Here is an 18,366-nt window from a genome sequence, read left to right on the forward strand (position 1 = left end):
GCACTTATTACATGAAATACCAGGTTTGGTTTCCACAGTTGGTGACACCCCAAACTTCAGTTTTAGAAATAATGTGTCTTTAAAGCAGCAGCTCTGTAATAGAGAACATCAGTCTTTTAGAAAAAATCTCTCAAACAGACAGGGCACCTTCCCGTGCAGGAATTGTGCTGCTTGTCAGCATGTCTATACCAAAAATGAGTACATTCATCCTGTGAAATGTTTTAAACTTTATACGAAGAATTACTATGATTGTAAAAGTGTCTATGTTTATTTTTGTTTTTGCCAAGCATGCCATGCCTATTATGTAGGCAAAACAAATAGGAGTTTTAAAGAAAGAATGTTAGAACATATAAGGGACATACGGAACCAGAAGCAATCAAATGCTCTAGCTAATCATGTCCTGAATACAGACAGTAGTCATTGTTTTAAATTTTTAATCTTACAACAAATAGTAAGGACAAATAGAGGTGGTGATGTAGAAAACCACACTGAAGAATTAGAACAACAATGGATCACTAAATTACAAGCAGATAAATATCCTGGTTTGAATGGCTGCACCTCATTAGTTCCTTACCTTAAGGCAAGGCGCCTTAAACACTAAATATGAGTTTTTTTATATATTTTTTATGTGCACAAAATGTGTGTGTATATGTATGTATATGTATGTGTGTGTGTATATATATATATATATATATATATATATATATATATATATATATATATATATATATATATATATAGGTTCATAGGTTTATAGGTAGGTACTAGGCTACCTGCCCGAGGGCATTTATAAGCCTAGCCAAAGTGTGTCAGCTTTCACCGTCCCATTGATTAATTAACTGAGCCTCTGTCAAGAAGAGCCAATGAAGTGATTCCAGGGGTGTATTTTCGGTTACCCATCCACTCGTCAAGGTTTCTCTTGAGTGTTAGTGAGGGGCTCTGCCTAATGTAGTTAGGAATTTTGTTTCAAAGCATGGGGAGTCTCTGTGACAGGAATCTATCCCTCCAGCATGTTCTATTTATTGCTGTGGCGAGGTTTAGCTCAGTAGAGCAAGTGGCTCGCAGTGACGTGGATTTCTTTAGGTAGAGCATGTCCATCAATTCTGAGTTGGACATGGCTTTGTAAGTCAGGCAGAGAATCACCTCTGAGTAAGCGATATGCCACTGAGTACAGCCTGAGTTTTTCCGTTGGGCTGCATAAGACATATGTTTGAGGCCAGTAATCCTCTTGGTGAGGTACTTATTTGGTCTTTCCAGCTGTTGGAAGTGTCTTGTGAGGTACATCCCAAATGTGGCATTGCACTCTATGATGGGTCTGATGAGTGACGAGTAGAGGGGCACTATAACCTCTAAATTTCTAGACGCGAACCCTTTAGTAATTAGATGAGCCACATAGAAGGATTTCCTAACTACTTTGGCAATATGATTGTCAAAGGAGAGATTACTATCTACCTGGGTCCCCAGATCTCTTATTACCTCTTCTGTATTAAGGTGACTGCCACCTATGTGGTAATTCATGGGTGTTTTGTTTTTCCCAAACAGGATGACTATGCATTTTTTGGCATTTAGCTTGAGTCTATGACTTTGACACCAGGTGTTCGTCTCAGTAAGGCTCTTTTGGAGAATGTCCGTGCCAGCCAGAAAGTCAATTATGGCTCCCAGTTTGCAGTCATCGGCGAACTTGGTTAGCCATAGTCCTCCTGTGTTTGCCTGTACTTCTGAGAAGTATATGCCGAACAGTAGAGGTCCAAGGACCGAGCCTTGTGGGACACCACTTGTGACTGGAGCCCGCTATTCTTACCGTGTGAGTTCTGTTTGTAAGCCAGTTGGCAACCCATCTCATGACGTAGGGGTTTATGTTCAGGCTGGTGAGTTTTCTATAATTCCCGCGTGGGGAAATGGTGTCAAAAGCCTTGGCGAGGTCAAGGTAGGCTGTGTGAACCACCTTCCCCTTATCTATGGCCTTGGTGACTGTCTCGAAGAAGTCAACCAGGTTTAGTAGGCATGATCTGCCCTTAAAGCCGAACTGGGTCGGGTCAAGTGTTTGGAGGTTCCCAATGTCTTTATTAATGAGCTCCATGATGATGTGCTCCAAAGCCTTGCAGACCAAGCTAGTCAGGCTTATGGGGCGATAGTTACCAGGGTCAGTTGTGGCCCTCCTTTGTGGAGCAGAATACCCATTGCTGTGTGCCATTCTATGGGCACATAGCTTGTGGAGAGGCTGAGGCTGAATAGTGTGTTTAGGTGGGGGGTTAGTTCGTTCTGTAGTTTGTGCAAGACGCAGCCTGGGACACCATCTGGCCCCATTGATGCTATTTTTGGCTTTTGAAAGGGCTGTTTTCACCTGTGCGTCTGTGATTTCCAGGACACTACACTTTTCCAGTGTTGTTGTGGGCCCTTTTGGGGATGAGAGGGGGGTGAAGTTTGCACTGAGTCTGTCTGCCAAGATGTTGGCAATATCAGTAGGTTCAGTATATTTTGTGCTATTTCGCACTAGCTCAGAGCATATCTACGAGTTGCCACTTAGATTCATGACATAGCTAAAGAGGGCTTTGTGGTTATCTTTCGAATCCTTGGCCATTTTTCTTTCGAAGTTAGCCTTGGATAATTTTATGAGGGACCTTAGTTTCTTACAGATACTGATCAGGGATGTCTTTCCTTCTTGGGATTTGCTTTTTTTCTGAACTAGTTTCCTCCTTCTATTGTAAAGCCTGTTTATGACAGGGGTCCACCAGACTGGTTTCTTTCTATTAGGGGAGTGAGTCTTGGTTTTGCCAAGGATGGCACGATCCATGCATCCTTGTAGGTGCTCAAAGAGTGCATTTGTAAAGGTTCCTGCATCTTGGACACTGTTATCCTTTAGCATGGGGGCTGTGAAACTTACCACCTCTGTCTTAATTAAGTTGAAGTTTGCTATACAAACGTTTTTCACTGTGGTTTCCTTGGTTGGGGGTGGTGGTGTGGTGTGAACATCCAGAGTGATTAGTTTATGGTCTGATCTAACCAGTGACGGGTTGACCTCCGGTGCAGAACACCTGTCTCCCATATTGGTGATGACCAGGTCCAATATATTTTCACATATATATATTTATTTTAATAACCATCAGGGATGACATTCCCCCTTTTTTAAATATTGTGTGTAAATACACACCTTTCTATATATTTTATGCATTTTTCTTATGGATATAGATATATGTTCTTATGTTAGTGGAATAATATCTAATTAAATTGTGATGTCATACTAATTGTCCTAGTATTTAACCAAGCATCAGTTGTAGTGATGTGGTCTGATGAAGCAACATTAAGTTATGAAAGCGCTTACCATTTGTCTTCTGCAATAAAGTACAGTTACTGATTTCCAGTGTGTAACTTTGGTGCCTTAATTAACTTTTGCAATTTTTAAAGTCTGCCAACTCATTATACTCACAAAACATATGTCCCTAGTTACCTCTTTCTTCCTCGTCAAACCTCCAACGTTGGCCATCTAACTGAGGAAAAAGTCTTTGTAGCCTGCATGGGTTTTAAAAGTACCAATGCCAACACTTCCAAGTAAAAATCCTTGACCTTCTAGTTTGTTGCATATGTGGGAGCCATACATATGTTGCCTCATTGTTTCCTTGTAGATTGCTTATCCAGTCTCTTTCCAATTTTCTAACCTCCTCTGATTCCTATAGTTACCGTGCAGTATTTTATATTCCCTACTTTTAACACCAGCTTCTGTTTCAGTTTCAACAAAAAAACTCTGCCAGAGCAGGTCCTTGATTTAGGATTCCCCCATGCTTTTCTCTTTACCTTTACTCTGATATAATCCCTGAGAGGAGAAGGCAGTCTGTAGCCTGCAGGACAAATGTCTTCTTGGCCTCTTCCCATTCTAATACCTTCTCTCTCGCTCTAATTATGTGCTCACAATACCTTTATTCTTTTGCCAGTTTCCTCCAGCAAATTCCAGCCCTCTCTTGCATATTCTCTCTGCCTTTTAATTGCAGTCATCCATATAGGCAGAATCTCCTTACTCTATTCTGTTGTTGGCCTAGTTCTTAGAATACTTTCTGCCACTTTATGAATGTAATATTCTGTATCGCTGTTGTTCTCCTTAATGATCTGCATCCAAACTCCCACTCTGTCCTTATTTTTTGAATGTCCCCCCTGCTTCATCAACATAATCCCTTTCCACTTTGAATTATATCTTTCTGCTAGTGTTATATATATGAGCTGTAATGTTGTATCTCTAAAATATCCCTTCAAGTCAGGTAATTCTAAACCACCTTGCTGTATTAGAAGGATTATCGTATCCCACTTGACCCTTGCCCTTTTCCCCTCCAGATAAAATCCAACTCTCTATTAGTTGCTGTCCACAGCTTCTCCACTGGTTGATACAAATATGCCTGACTTGTATATACAACTTAAGGGTCTAAAAATATTTTCACTGCCTGTAGCTTGCTGTCCATATCTGTAAACAAGAACTTCCTGTTTCACAGTTTTTTTATTATGTTTTTAAGTCTCTTCCCGGATCTACTTCATATGATCTAAATTTCATTTGACTGAAATTCATTTGACTGAGACCATAATACCAATATACTGAAAACTCACTCCACTGAAACTCATAAGACTGAAACCTTAGTGCTAAATTTCAACATACTAAATTGTAAACTATAGACATGCACACTTCTTTCCAGAACTTAAAAACTACTTGCATACCCTCTTACCAGAAACTGGACGATATAAAACCAAACTAGGTGGGGGGCTACGCCCTACAACACCCCCCAATGTGGAGGACTGTGCCCCCCACCCACCCTAACTATATATACCAACTCCAGGATCACACTACAGTAGGGAAAAGGGCATATACCTTTCACTTACCTTGTAGCAGTCAACACACTGCCACTACTATGTTGAAATAGAGCATTGTAAGGTTTCAGTATTAAGAGTTTCAGTCAAATGAGTTTTCAGTATTTTGAAATTTCGATATTATGGTCTCAGTCAAATGAAAGATCATATGAAGTAGATCCCTTTATCCCACATATCCTTAGCTGCCATGACGTACTCCTAAATACTTCATTTGTATTGTGTCCCCACAAATATGGGTATTGCTGAACCAGTCTGTGTGGGGGTACATAGTTTGTAGCTATAACCTTTGTTTTGTTTTCATTAATTTTATATTCCAAAAAGAGTTTAAACTGTGTTTCAAAATGTTCCACAACACTGAGATGTCATTTACTGGTTTTATCAGGTACAAAATAATATTGTCTGCCAAAAAAGCCAACTTTTCTTGATTTACCATACCAGTTATATCCTTGAATTTCTGAGTCCCTTATTTTCTTTGCCAGTTTCTCTAAATACAATACAAATAAGAAAGAGGGCACCCTTGGTTCATCTCTTCAGACACTGCTTATCAGAGAGGAACCCTCCCACTTGTTTCCTCTCCCTCATCTGTCTTCCTAATTAACCTTATTGAATTATTTTTCTGCATCAAGAACCATTAGCAACAATTGTATTTTCTTAATTCTGCTTCACTCTATATTGTTATTCTGTTAATGTTGTCAAATATTTACATCCTCTCCACATAACCACATTGTTCTTTATCAATTTTGACAAAGACTTTGCCATTCTTTTAACTACTATAAACATAAACATTTTTTTATCATGTTTTAAAGTTGAAATGGGCCTACATAAAGCTGGGTTTTATGGGTCCATGATTTAAAATTGAAATGGGCCTACATGAAGCTAGGTCTTATGGGTCTTTCCCATCTTTAGGTATTACAGCCACCACTGCTTTCTTCCAGGATGTTGGTACCCCCCCCCCTCTTTTAAAATACTGTTCAACAAAACCTTTGAGATCTTTATCACTCCCCCCAGCTCCCAAACTTCCACACCAATACCATCAATTTCTGGAGACTTTCTTGTAGATTGATTATACGTCACTGTTTTTATTTCATCTCTTTTTATCTTAACTGCCAAATGTTGAGCCTCGTCTGCCTCTAACCTTGGCATACTTGTCTTCCATAAATATTTCCATCTGTGCTTTTTTCTTGATTTTTCCATTCTTCTGGCATATGTAATTTTTCGTAAAATTTCCAAAATAACACTTTATACTTCTGCAGGATCTCTGCTTATTTTTCTTGTTATAGGCTCCCTAAGTTTTGCAACAAACCTTTCTACTTTCTGTTGGCTATGTTGTTGGCAATAAAAGTTTTTGTTCCTGGAATTAGTAAGGAACAGTTGCTTAGCAGCAATCTTTCAAACTTGAGCATATTCTTCAGATACTCCCTTATTTTCCCTTTAGTACTCTGCAGTTGCAAGTCTCCCTGTTCTTATGATGCAGTACTTTAACCTTTGTCAGCCTTTCTAAATAATTGTTACTTCTTAACCATATCTCTCTTGTTTATTTCTACCCTATTTTTAAACTCCACTTTCATTGTATCCCACTCACTAGCTGTAACTTGGGGGAAAATATATTTCCTAATAACTCAAGTAATTTTCACTACCCATTCCTTAAATTCCTCTCTTTTGAACAGGTAGGTGGGGAAGCACCACTGTCTCATTTCTACTTCATTACACTGCATTTTTATCCTAGCAGTTACTGGTGCACGTTCTGAAATATTTATTGGATGTGTTGAAGCTTTCAATTAAATGCACATGTTCCTGTAAAATGTAATTTCTTTTTAGTCTAGCCCAGTTATTGTACCTTGGGGAATAATATGTAAATTCTGTCAAGAGTTTCTACTACTGATTTCACATCTTCCATACCAAATACATTCATAAATTTCTTCAGAAATCTAACCTCTTTTGTTGCATTTTTCTCTTCTGGGTCTGCCAAGTACATTCTCGCTGTTGAAAATCAAGTTCCAGTTTCCACCTATAAGTAATATTCCCTTTGGAATTAGCAGTTAGTATAATTACTCAAGCTGCGGTGGTGCAGTGTTTAGCATTGTCGCCTCACAGCAAGAGGTTCTCCCTTTCGATTCTCGTGTGGAGTCTGCATGTCCTCCCCGCGGTTGAGTGACGTTAAATGCATGCAGGTAGGTGTGAGCATGAATGGGCGTGCCTTCATTGAAGGTTGGGCGCCAGGCTGGCAACTCAGCACTGTAAAGATACACTGCCAATCATGAGTGGACCGGAGTTCCGCTGTGGCGACCCCTAACCGGGAAAAGCCGAACATCTTTTTATAATTACTCCCCTTTTCCTTTGTTTCTGATATTCTGTTGAATATCCACCCAAAATCCTTTCTTTATCACATCCACATGCTCACTTCTTTCCAAATTTGTCTGCTGTAGCATTGCTATTTACCCACTGCATTTCTTAATGTAATTCAATACTCTTCACCTTTTTGTCTATACCTGTGAGGCTATTCATTTTCCAAAATAAGTTTAGTGTAGCTGTTATATTAAGAAGTTGTTATTCCCACCTATTATATATTTATATATTATAGCTTTTTTAAATGTCTGATCTGAAGTAGTTTACTTCATTTGGTCTTCATCCTGTGGGTTATGGATCCGCGCCAGCAACTTTTACTAGCATCTGCTCCGAGCTCCAAACTCCTCCCCTTACCCATAATACACCTCCACTGCCTTCCATCCCCAAATCTCATTTGCCGCAAATAGCTTTGCATCATGATCTCTTGAGCTCCAACTTTGTCAAGTGGGTTAAAACCTTTTGAGTATCTTTTTTCTCAAAAATTTGTTAGGTAGTGTTTAGTATCGGTTCCCCTTTCTCCTCCCCTCACTTGGTGCGTCGAGTTGTGTTTTAGGTTAGTTAGAGTAGTTTATATTGCTCTGTGGATTTTTGCTTCCCCTCCCCCTCAGTGTTTTATGCGTACGACTGTGATGAGTGGGTGTGTGTGTGTGTGCCAGTAAGAGAAACAATTTTTTTTCTTAAGTTCTCTTTCTACTGACAGTATGGCTGAAAAGCTTATTTTCAAGCGTTGCACTGAGTGTGGCCATAAATTATCCCCTGCGGGTGGCCACACTCTGTGTTATGTGTTTGAGTGTGGACTTGCAGTATTTGTGCGGGCTTCAATCCCCGTACCATTAAAGATAGGAAGACCAAGTTGGCCCTCAAAGTCCTTCTTCCCCCTTCAGAATCTGTTTCCTCGTCTCCAGCTTTGGTAGCAGCGGCTGTTGTGGCTGCCTCTCCTTCCTCTGGCTTCTCCTCCCTTCCAGGCTGGGACTCAACCTCCTGTACAAAAGCCTGTGGCAGCAGAGCAGCAAAGGAGTAGAGAGAAGGAGAGAGAGTCGAAGGTGATGGAAAGGCGAAAGAAGTCTCCGGACCTTGCTTCACCTGCAAAAACGCCATCGATCCGTGACTCCCCTCAGCTCCGATCTCAGAGGTTCTCCACGGAGCCTTAGGAGACACATTCGGTTTCTCGGGCCTTGTTGCCCCGACCCGCCAGGTCGGAGTCCGTGGCCTCGTCAAGGTCCACCCAGTCCTTGTCTGACATTGATCTGGATAAAATGATGAGTTTTATCTGTACTCTGATCCAAATGGGGGTCTTGCCAGCCCCCTCTTCCCTTTTTTATAGTCTATATCTCCTTCTCTGATCTGACCTTCGGGTTCGGGGTATTCGGATCTGAGGTTGGCTTTGGTCATGGGGGTCAGCACCAACGGTTCCTGCTTCCTCGACGCCGACAGCTGCCTGGAGCGTATTGGATCCGACGAGCTCGGATGTGAGCCGCTCTCGGAGCCAGAGCTTGGGTGTCTGATTCAAGGGAGTGGAACCGCTTTCTTCAACTCCGATGTTGTCGGGCCAGGTTCCCTCCCTCTGAGCACTGTTTACCTCAGGCCCGGCTCTGATTCTCTCGTCAGACCCGGGGAGACCGGCTTCCTTATTGGTTTTTCAGGAGGTTGGTTCTACTTAGGCATTTGAAGTGGTAGAAAGGGTTCTCTCTGCTGGATCTAGACCCCTGACTGCCCCCTCAGACCCACTCGGTTCTGTCTATGGTCCCCATCGTTTTACCAGAGGGACAGCCCGTGCTCAAGGAGCCCCAGACGATTCCCCCTGAGGAACCAGTATCTTGCGAGCTCACACCGGAGAGTTCAACTGGAGAGGTACCTCGCAAGCATACGTGCAAGAGGAGGCACTTGGACTCCCCGAGTCCCTCACCGAGGACACTGACTTGGATGATGGAGAAGGTTTCCCTAGGTCACCTCCCGAGGATGTCTCCTTTGGAGACATCATGGAAATCCTGCACCAACGGGGAGGTTGGTCTGCCCCCAAACCTTCTTCTGACGAGTCTGTGTTCCTGGGGGCTTTCGGCATGGGCCCATCTACTTCCTGGGTGTCCCCTCCCGCAGATCCTTTGGTGGATCTGGTCACCTCGCAAGCATGGAAGGAACCAGACACCATGGAATCTATCCCAAAAAGACTGGGATACGATTTTTAGCCCCCCCCCCCAGACAGACCAGCATGGAACAAGGGCTCCCCCATAGATGCTATGGTGGTAGTCGCAGCCACTAAGAAGGAGCTTGCTCAGGAGATTTCCTCAGTCCATCCTCCTGACCGAGAGTCATGGAAGATGGACCGCCTAGAGAAGCGGGTTTACGCTTCAGCTACCTTTTCTGTTAGGGTGCTGAACTACCTGGCCCATGTCACCAGACTCCCAATGCGACCTGGTAAAGGAGCTGGAGGAGCCCCCCCCCCCCAAGTCCATGTCGCAGGAGGACAAGGTTTCGTTCTCTGTGAGGATGGCCACTTTAAAAGCAGTATCTAACATGTCCATGCGACTCCTTTCACATGCTATGGAAGGAGCGGCTAGGGTGGCTGGGTCCGGCGTGTCCATGAAGCCCAATGCCTGGCTCAGGTTATGTCAATTTTCGGAACCCTTCAAGGCATCTTTTTCCAATGCCCCTTATGACAGCTCTACACTGTTTGGTAAGACTGTCAAAGAGACATTAGTCCAGAGCGAGAAGGATGGGAAGACACTGTCTGCCGTCGGGATCCGCTTCTCGAACCCTCAAAGGTTCTTTTCCTGGAACCAGAGGGAGCAAAAGAAGATGTGGTTTCGGAAGTCACCGTATTCCCGGGACACTCAGGACTCTTCTTCCCCCAGAGGCAGAGGGGGACAGAATGGACACCGGCCCAGAGGCAGAGGGGGTCTAAGGAATTTTGGGTTTCGAGAACCTTTCTCGGACAGACCCGGGCAGCAATCCTGAGGGGTTTCCCAATTGCTCTACTCTGGAGACAGTTGAGGGACGATTGTCCTTGCATCTAGCGACATGGGAGTCCATAACGGACCGCTGGGTGCTTTAGATCATATCCAGAGGATACTCTATCCCTTTCGTGGGTTCCCCCAAATCTTCCAGACACCTTTCGGACGTGCCATCCACGCCAAGGGAGGCAGCAGCACAGGAAATTTCAAAGCTGCTAAAAAAAATGAGCCATTGAAACCGTTCCTCCAGATACATCTGGATTGGTTTTCTACTCCAGGTTCTTTTTGCTGCCAAAGAAAACTGGGGACTTAAGGCCCATTCTGGACCTCTCTACCCTGAACCTGTCAGTTGCCAAAGAGAAGTTCCGGATGGTCCCATTACAGTCCATAATGCCATAGCTGCAAGAGAGCGACTGGATGTGCTCATTAAACCTCCAGGATGCTTACTATCACATAAAAATGCACAGAAGCTCCAAGAGGTTCCTCCGCCTCCGGCTAAGAGTCAATCATTACCAGTTTTGAGCCCTACCCTTTGGTCTCACCACAGCCCCCAGGGTATTTACCAAAGTGATGGCGGTGGTAGTGGCTCACCTGAGGCTTCAGGGGGATTCAGGTCTATCCGTACCTGGACGATTGGCTCCTCACTGCTCCCACCAGGCGTCTACTCTCCCAAACCAGGGATTATTTCCTGAATCTTGCCCTGCGTTTGGGGATCATAATCAATGCATCCAAATCTCTCCTAGATACTGTACAGGTGATCATCTACATTGGTGCCAGGATAGATGCTCTTCAGTGCAAAGTCTTCCTGACCTCAGAGAGTTCGAAACCTGAGGATGCATGTCTTTTTGATCTACCACTCTCACCTACCAATGGCAGAATCGGTGTTGAGGGTCTTAGGCCCGATGGCGGCGACCATAACTCTTCTCCCATGGGCCCGGTTACACATGAGAATTCTGCAGTGGACTCTAACTGTACAATGGTCCCTTTTGGAACTGCCATTGACATATCCAATTTCTGTCTGTCGTCCCTCATATGGTGGATGTGCGGTCTGGACATTTTGGACGGACGACCTTTTGTTCCAGCCCTGGCCCAAGCCACAGTGACCACAGATGCCTCCCAACTCTGGTGGGGGGGCATTGTTCGAGCAGGACAGTCCGAGGCCTGTGGTCCCCCATAGAGACAAGCTTGCACATAAATGTCCTAGAGATGAGGGCGGTCCTTCAAGCGTTGCCGGTCCTTCATGCCCTTCTTCCTCTGGGAACGATTGCTATTCAGTCAGACAACATGTTAGTGGTGTGGTATATCAGCAAACAGGGAGGGACCAGATCTTACCCCCTTTGTCGCGAGGCCACGAGAGTGTGGGAATGGGTGATCTCCACCGGTTGCTTTCTCATTGCAACGCATATTCCGGGACGGTCCAACATCTTGGCAGACAGGCTAAGTCAGACCATTTTGATGTCTTACGAGTGGTCTCTGAATCTATCAGTAGCAGAACAGATCTTCAGCGAGTGGGGTCATCCTTGCTGCGATCTCTTCGCATCTCCTTCCAGTGTGAAGTGTAGCAAGTTTTTCGCTCTGAATCCCTGCTGGGGGAGTCCCACAACGACGCTCTAATTAATGCATGGCCTCCTGGTCTTCTGTATGCTTACCTGCCAGTACCTCTCATTCCGAGGTTTCTACAGAAAGCTCGTCGACTAGGGAGCAAAGTGATCCTAATTGCCCCATTCTAGCCTCGCCAGGTATGGTTTCCCTTCCTTTGGTCTCACCTTCTGGGTCTGCCTTGGATCCTAGATCCCATTCAGGATCTAATTTCACACCCTTCGGGGATGCCTCATCCGAATCTGGACAGCTTGGCTGCTCCACTTCCCATGATTGCTAGGACTCCTGGACTATCCTCCTCAGTTAGATCTATTTTGGTGGCTGCTCATAAGTCTTCGACTAGGAAGGTTTATTGCAGCAAGTGGAAACGTTTTTCCTTTTGGGCCTCTCAGAGGAGTTTAGACCCTTTCATGGCTCCTATTTCCGTCATTCTTGATTATCTAGCTGATATTTTTCAACACAGAGCTAGTTCTACTGTTAAGGTTCAGTTGGCTGCCATCTCTCATTTTCATGAGGGAAAGAATTCTGCCTCTTTAGCCTCTTCCAGACTGTATAAAGCCTTTATTAAAGGCACCTGTTTGTTACACCCCCCCCCCCCGGCCAAAGATCCTATTCCCCCATGGGACCTTACTATGGTTCTTCTTTGGTTGCTCTGCCTTTCGAGCCTGCCGCAACTGCAGAGATGACATTTTTATGTTGGAATACAGCTTTTCTGGTGGCTATTACCTCTGCCAAAAGGGTTTCAGAATTACAGGCCTTGTCCATCAAAGTTCCTTGCATGATTTTTCACAAAGATAGGGTTTCCCTTAGAACCAATCCATCCTTTCTTCCTAAGGTGGCATCACCAGTTAATATCAGTCAGACTATCAATTTGCCTGTATTTTTTCCTTATTTTATAACAAGATGGAATACACACTCCACATGTTGGGTGTTCATAGACAGTTACAATTCTATTTACACAGGACAAAACATTTACGTAAATCTGATAAATTGTTTGTATCCTTCTGTGATGATTGGGGAGAGATGGGCGAAGGCTGCCAGCCTAGTCAAATAGAATTTGATACATAATTCTATCAACTGTATAAATAAATGTAAAATACAGGCTTATGTTTTTAAATGTAAGAAAACATTGTAAAATGTGAACTTCAAGATTGTTGCAACATTGCCATCTGCTGTAAGGAAAACCAAGCCAAGTATTTCATATGTGTCTTTTTAAGTTGAAAAGATCTTATGAGTCTCTTTAATGTTTTACAAGTCTGTTCCAGTGCGGCTGGATGATTTCATGCCCATTGTTTTAAGACTAAAGTTTATGACTAGAATTTAGAAGTGGAAGGTGCTTTATTGCTCAGGTTTCTGCTAGCATATCCATGTGAAATGTCTTGTATTGTTGTAAGTTTCTGAGGAGGTGTTAGATTGCTAAATAAAGCAGTTTGTGGCTTGAGAACTCACACCAGGTGATACAACATGAATACTGGGAAAACCTAAGTGTCAGAAATGGTGTAATTTTGGGAGGGCCTTAGAGACATGTTTGTTAGTAATGTTTAAATACTATTTCTCACAAGAGACTAAAAGCATTTTTACTTTGGAAATCTAACTTACCAGCACACTGCCTTATGCTCACATGTAAGTTTCTAGCTCTGTGATTTCTTGTAGGAATAGTTAAAGCTAGTAAAGGCTAGGTATTTTTCTTTGAGATCAGACCTGCCCTACTGTATTATTTTAAGTTTCTGTGTGATCTCTGAACTCTTGGATATCTCTGTGGTGTAGTAGTTTTGTCTTGTGTTTTATTTATTATTAAATATTTTTTAAACCTTCTACCTGTGGCTGCTTTGTGTAGAGATAAGTTCTAGAGTACATTGCAAATTTATAGAGGTTATTGTAATAGGCCGCACTAAAGTAAGCCTTTACTGTTAGTCATACTACCATTGGATATTAATATTGCACAGTAATAATTGGACACCCTTTTAAGGGCCTTTTAGTAGCTGATATTATTAACTGGGTGGTGGCAGTAATTACTACTGTGTAGTCTGGGTAAAGGGGCACAGTTGGATAATTTGTGTCAACCTTTCCCAGGAGTGTCTGAGATAAGTATTTATACAATTTCACAAAGTGTGTGTGTGTTGTGTCAGCTACTTGGCAGGGACATGAAGCACTGGTTGGACAGAGAGGGTACTGGAGGTTTTAGCTTGCCCAGTTAGGCTGAGTCCTGGACCCTATAGCTGTGCCAGTGGGGAGTCTTATTTCGGACCTGGTTAACAAGGGAGCAACCAGCCCCAGACTGACTGTGATCTCTGTGTGCACTTAAGGGAAATTGTACTTTACTGTGTGTATTAGTTATCCTTTCCTCTCTTCTATGAGACAATGTCCCTGGTGTTAGTGGTGAGGATTGAGGCTCCTTGATTGCTGGACCAGGGCACGGTTGTCACATGTTCTATAAACCCTTTTTGGGGAAACCTGTCTCCCAGGTCACTATAGCTAGATGGATTTCTTGATGCATCCTGCAGGTCTATAAGGACAGCGGCATGTCTCCTCCAGGTCAGGTGAAAGCTCATTCCACTAGGTCCATGGCTACTTCTGCGGCCTTTTGGTCTGGAGTGTCTTTGGATGATATTTGTTCTGCACCTACTTGGTCCTCATCTCATGTGTTTATTTCTCATTACAAATTGGATTTGACTTCCAGAAGGAGAGAGCATCCTTTGGTCCCGCGGTGCTCTGGAATATCCTTCCATGAGGGCCTCCCAGGAGTTTAGTAGCTGGGTCTCTGTCCCACAGGTTGAAGACCAAATGAGGTTGAAGACCAAATGAAGTAAACTACTTCAGGTAAAGGAATTATGTACTCACCATAACGTTCCATCTGTGTAGTTGTACTTCATTTGTCTTCCACCTTCCTCCCTCCTTCCCCTGAACCTTGGCATATGATCAGCCTACGGGCTGCAGTATAGGTCACAAGTAAATTTTTCAGGTCGGGTTATCTGTATAAGGTTCAGCAAACTCGATCTGGGGATGGAAGACAGTGGAGGTGTATTATGGGTAAGGGGAGGAGTTTGGAGCTCAGAGCAGATGCTAGTAAAAGTTGCTGGCTCGGATCCGATACGAATCTGTAACCCACAGGTTGAAGACAAATTAAGTACAACTACTCAGATGGAATGTTATGGTGAGTACATAACTTCTTATTTTTCCAGCTTTTGTGTTACATGCACCCACTAGTGTTTGGCAGATTGGTCCCACATAAAGTTGTTTCTTGTCTCCATTTGAACGAATGTCACATCTTACAAGACTTTGTTTTAATGAAAACTCTCAAAAAAAAAAACACCCTAAGAGCGGCCTCATATTCAGTAAAAGTTAATAATTGCATTACTTGTGGGAAGCAAATACCTCATAAGGATTTCCATTTGTACTGTATTCCTTGCCTAGGCCCAGATCATAATGTGCCTTGCTGTCTGTTTTGTGCTATATTTAACCAACGCACTATTAAGCATCGGTATATCTTTGCTTCAAAATATTTTGGAAGAGATTTAACTACCCTGAAATGTCGTCAGATAGTAATCAGACTACTGTAGTTCACAAAAAAACGCAAAGAAAAGGACAGAGACAGACCGTTGAGGTCCAAACCCAATGACGAAGCTTCTCCTAAGCCAGTCGCCGGTTCGCCGGTACTCAGTGAGGTGCTTTCGCAGCCCCTGATACCTGCTACTTTCGAGTCACAGGCCTCTACCGAGACCCATGTGGAGTCTGGCATGCCGCGAGATTCTCAAGAGTATTGTACCCGTGGATGTCTCTCCTTCGGATGGGTCTGGAGCCGCTGAGCAGGCACCGGCTTCTGAGGGTGTTTTCAGGCCTCAGCATTTCTATATAAAACCAACGCCAGCTTCAAAAACAAAGACAAAAGCAACTTCTAAGGCTAAGAAACTGACGCATGAGCCACGTGCTCAGGCCTCTATGCCCAAAAACAGATGATCAAAATGGCTGAAGACTTAATTACCTTGATCAAGGGTTCCCAAACCCCCCCCCCCCCCCCTTATAAGAGGCCTAGGCAAGACACTGTTTATGAATCTTCAGGTCAGGTTTCTATTTCTTCTGATTCCTCTTCTGATCAGGAATTTTCTATACCACCCTATGAGGATTCAGATGCAGAAGAATCCATCCCATCTGCATCTACTTCTGAAGATTATTCTTTTGGAGCAACCTTGCATACGTTGAGGGAACATTTTCATTGGGAGAGTCAGGATTTCTCAGAATCAAAAAAGAGGCTTAGGGATTTCCTTCTTCTTACTCAGCATAGGCCTTTGGCCATACCTCCTGTATTAGACATTGTTGATGATGTGTTTTCGGAATCAAGCATGGCTCCAGATTCCCTATCTCCGGCTCCTAGTAGAACCTATCCCCTTTGGTACAAACTCTGTACCCATGAACTACCACATAGGCAGCAATCTACTTAACACTGAATGCATGGTAAGAGACCTTGGCATCCAGGTGGACAGTAGTCTCTCCATTGATAGTCGCATCTCCACAGTAGTCAGGAAGTCCTTCTACATGGCACACCTCATCATAAAAGACTTCTCATCCAGGAAAAAAGAGATCATTGTCCCCCTCTACTCGACACTCATTAGACCTATTATAGAGTACAATGCCTCTTTTGGAATGTACCTCACAAGACATCTGCAGCAGCTGGAAAAGACACAGACTTACCTCACAAAGACGATTACTGGCCTCAAACAAATTCCCTACACTGACCACCTCAAAAAACTCCAGCTTTACTCTGTAGCATATCACCTATTCTGAGGTGATCCCTGCCTAACATATAAAGCTATGTCAAACCCAGAGCTGTTGGACATGCTACACCTAAAGAAATCCCACTCCCTTTGAGCTACATGCTCTAGGGACCTAAACCTTGTCACCACAATAAACAGGACATACTGGAGGGATAGATTCCTGTCCCAGAGGCTTCCCATACTCTGGAACAGGCTACCCATCTATGTCAAACAAAGTTCTTCATTAGCACTCTTCAAGAAAAATCTTGATGAGTGGATGGGAAATATGAAATACACCCTGGGGATCACTTCTGTGTCTCTGCTCGATAGTGGCACAGGAAAATAACTTTCTTGGGTGGCGTAAGCCAGGGAACCTTGTTGGCTAGGCTTACGTAGGCCCTTGGGCTGATAGCCTAGTACCTACCTATGAACCTATAAGCCAGACAGATATTACAGAGTTCCTGACTCCCACAAATCTTTATTCAAAAACCCTGCTGCTGACCCTGAAACTATCTCACAGGGTCCCAAAGGTGTAAAGGCCTCAACAGCTAAGAATCCTACCCCCTCTGATAGAGATTCCAGGGCGCTGGGTAGATGGGGAAAGAAGGTTTATACGTCTGCAACCTTGGCAATTAGGGCTTTAAACTGCCAGTTTCATATGCTTAAATATCAACAGCATGTTATGGGATTATTGAAACAGAAAATGATATTGATTTCTGAATGTGTGGAAAATAAAGAATTACAGGAATTATTGCATGCAGCAGAACAGGTTGGAAAGCATACTTTACAATGTGATTTTGATTCCTTGGAGGCCTCTTGTAGGGCCGCCGTTACTGGATTTGTGATTAGAAGGCATGCCTGGCTCAAGGAGCAAAATCTGCCTGATCATGTTGAAGCTAAATTGTTGGATGCACCTTTACAGCATGATACTCTGTTTGGTAATAAGGCAGAAGAGGTTTTAAAGAAAATGGAAGGCAAAGCTAAGTCTATGCAAACTGTAAAAGACTTACAAGTGCAGCCACCAAGATTCAGTAGACACTGGATACAAAAAATTGGTCCTGTCTTGTGTCCGACAGAGCCTCACGGGGCAAATCCAGGCACTCAAAAGGCTCTAGATACCAAATGACAGGGTTCTTACAGGTCAAAGCAATGGGGTGTCTTTATCTCCAAATCTGGGGGAAACAAAGCACAACCCTACAGTAAGCAGTCTCAGTGACTTCCCTCTGCCGTCACCAAGCACTTATCTTTCGGCAGCCCCCTTAGGGGGGAAATTTAGCACTTCATGCTCAAAATTGGCAGTTAATAAACCAGGACAAGTGGGTATTAAACATAGTATCCCAGGGATACAGATTTCATTTCCATACCTTGCCAATTCCAAACGGTTGGCCAGATCTGCCAAAAAATCAATGGGCAGAGGCACAGAAACAAGTTACGTCCCTCATGGATATGGGGGCTATTCAGCCAGTACCAGAACAGGAAAAAGTACAAGGGGTTTTACTCAAGACTGTTCTTGGTATCCAGAAAAGACGATGCCTGGTGCCCAATACTGGATTTATCGATTTTGAACACATTCTTGGACATCCCAAAATTCAAAATGCTGACTTTGCAACAGCTTCTGCCCATGCTTGGCTAGTGACTCTAGACTTAAAAGAGGCATACCTGCATATCCCAATAAGGGAATCGTGCAGAAAATCCCTCCATTTCAAGGCTGGTTTTATGCATTACCAATTCTCTGCACTGCCCTTTGGCTTATCTACTGCACCCAGGGTCTTTACAAAGTGCCTGGCACCAGTAATTGCATTTTGCAGACAAAGAAGCATACAAATCTATCCTTACTTGGACGACTGTCTCATTCAAGCAGAAAACAAGGA

Source organism: Protopterus annectens, chromosome 1.part0 (assembly GCF_019279795.1).
Source record: "Protopterus annectens isolate FY-2018-M chromosome 1.part0, PAN1.0, whole genome shotgun sequence".
Taxonomy (NCBI): domain Eukaryota; kingdom Metazoa; phylum Chordata; order Ceratodontiformes; family Protopteridae; genus Protopterus; species Protopterus annectens.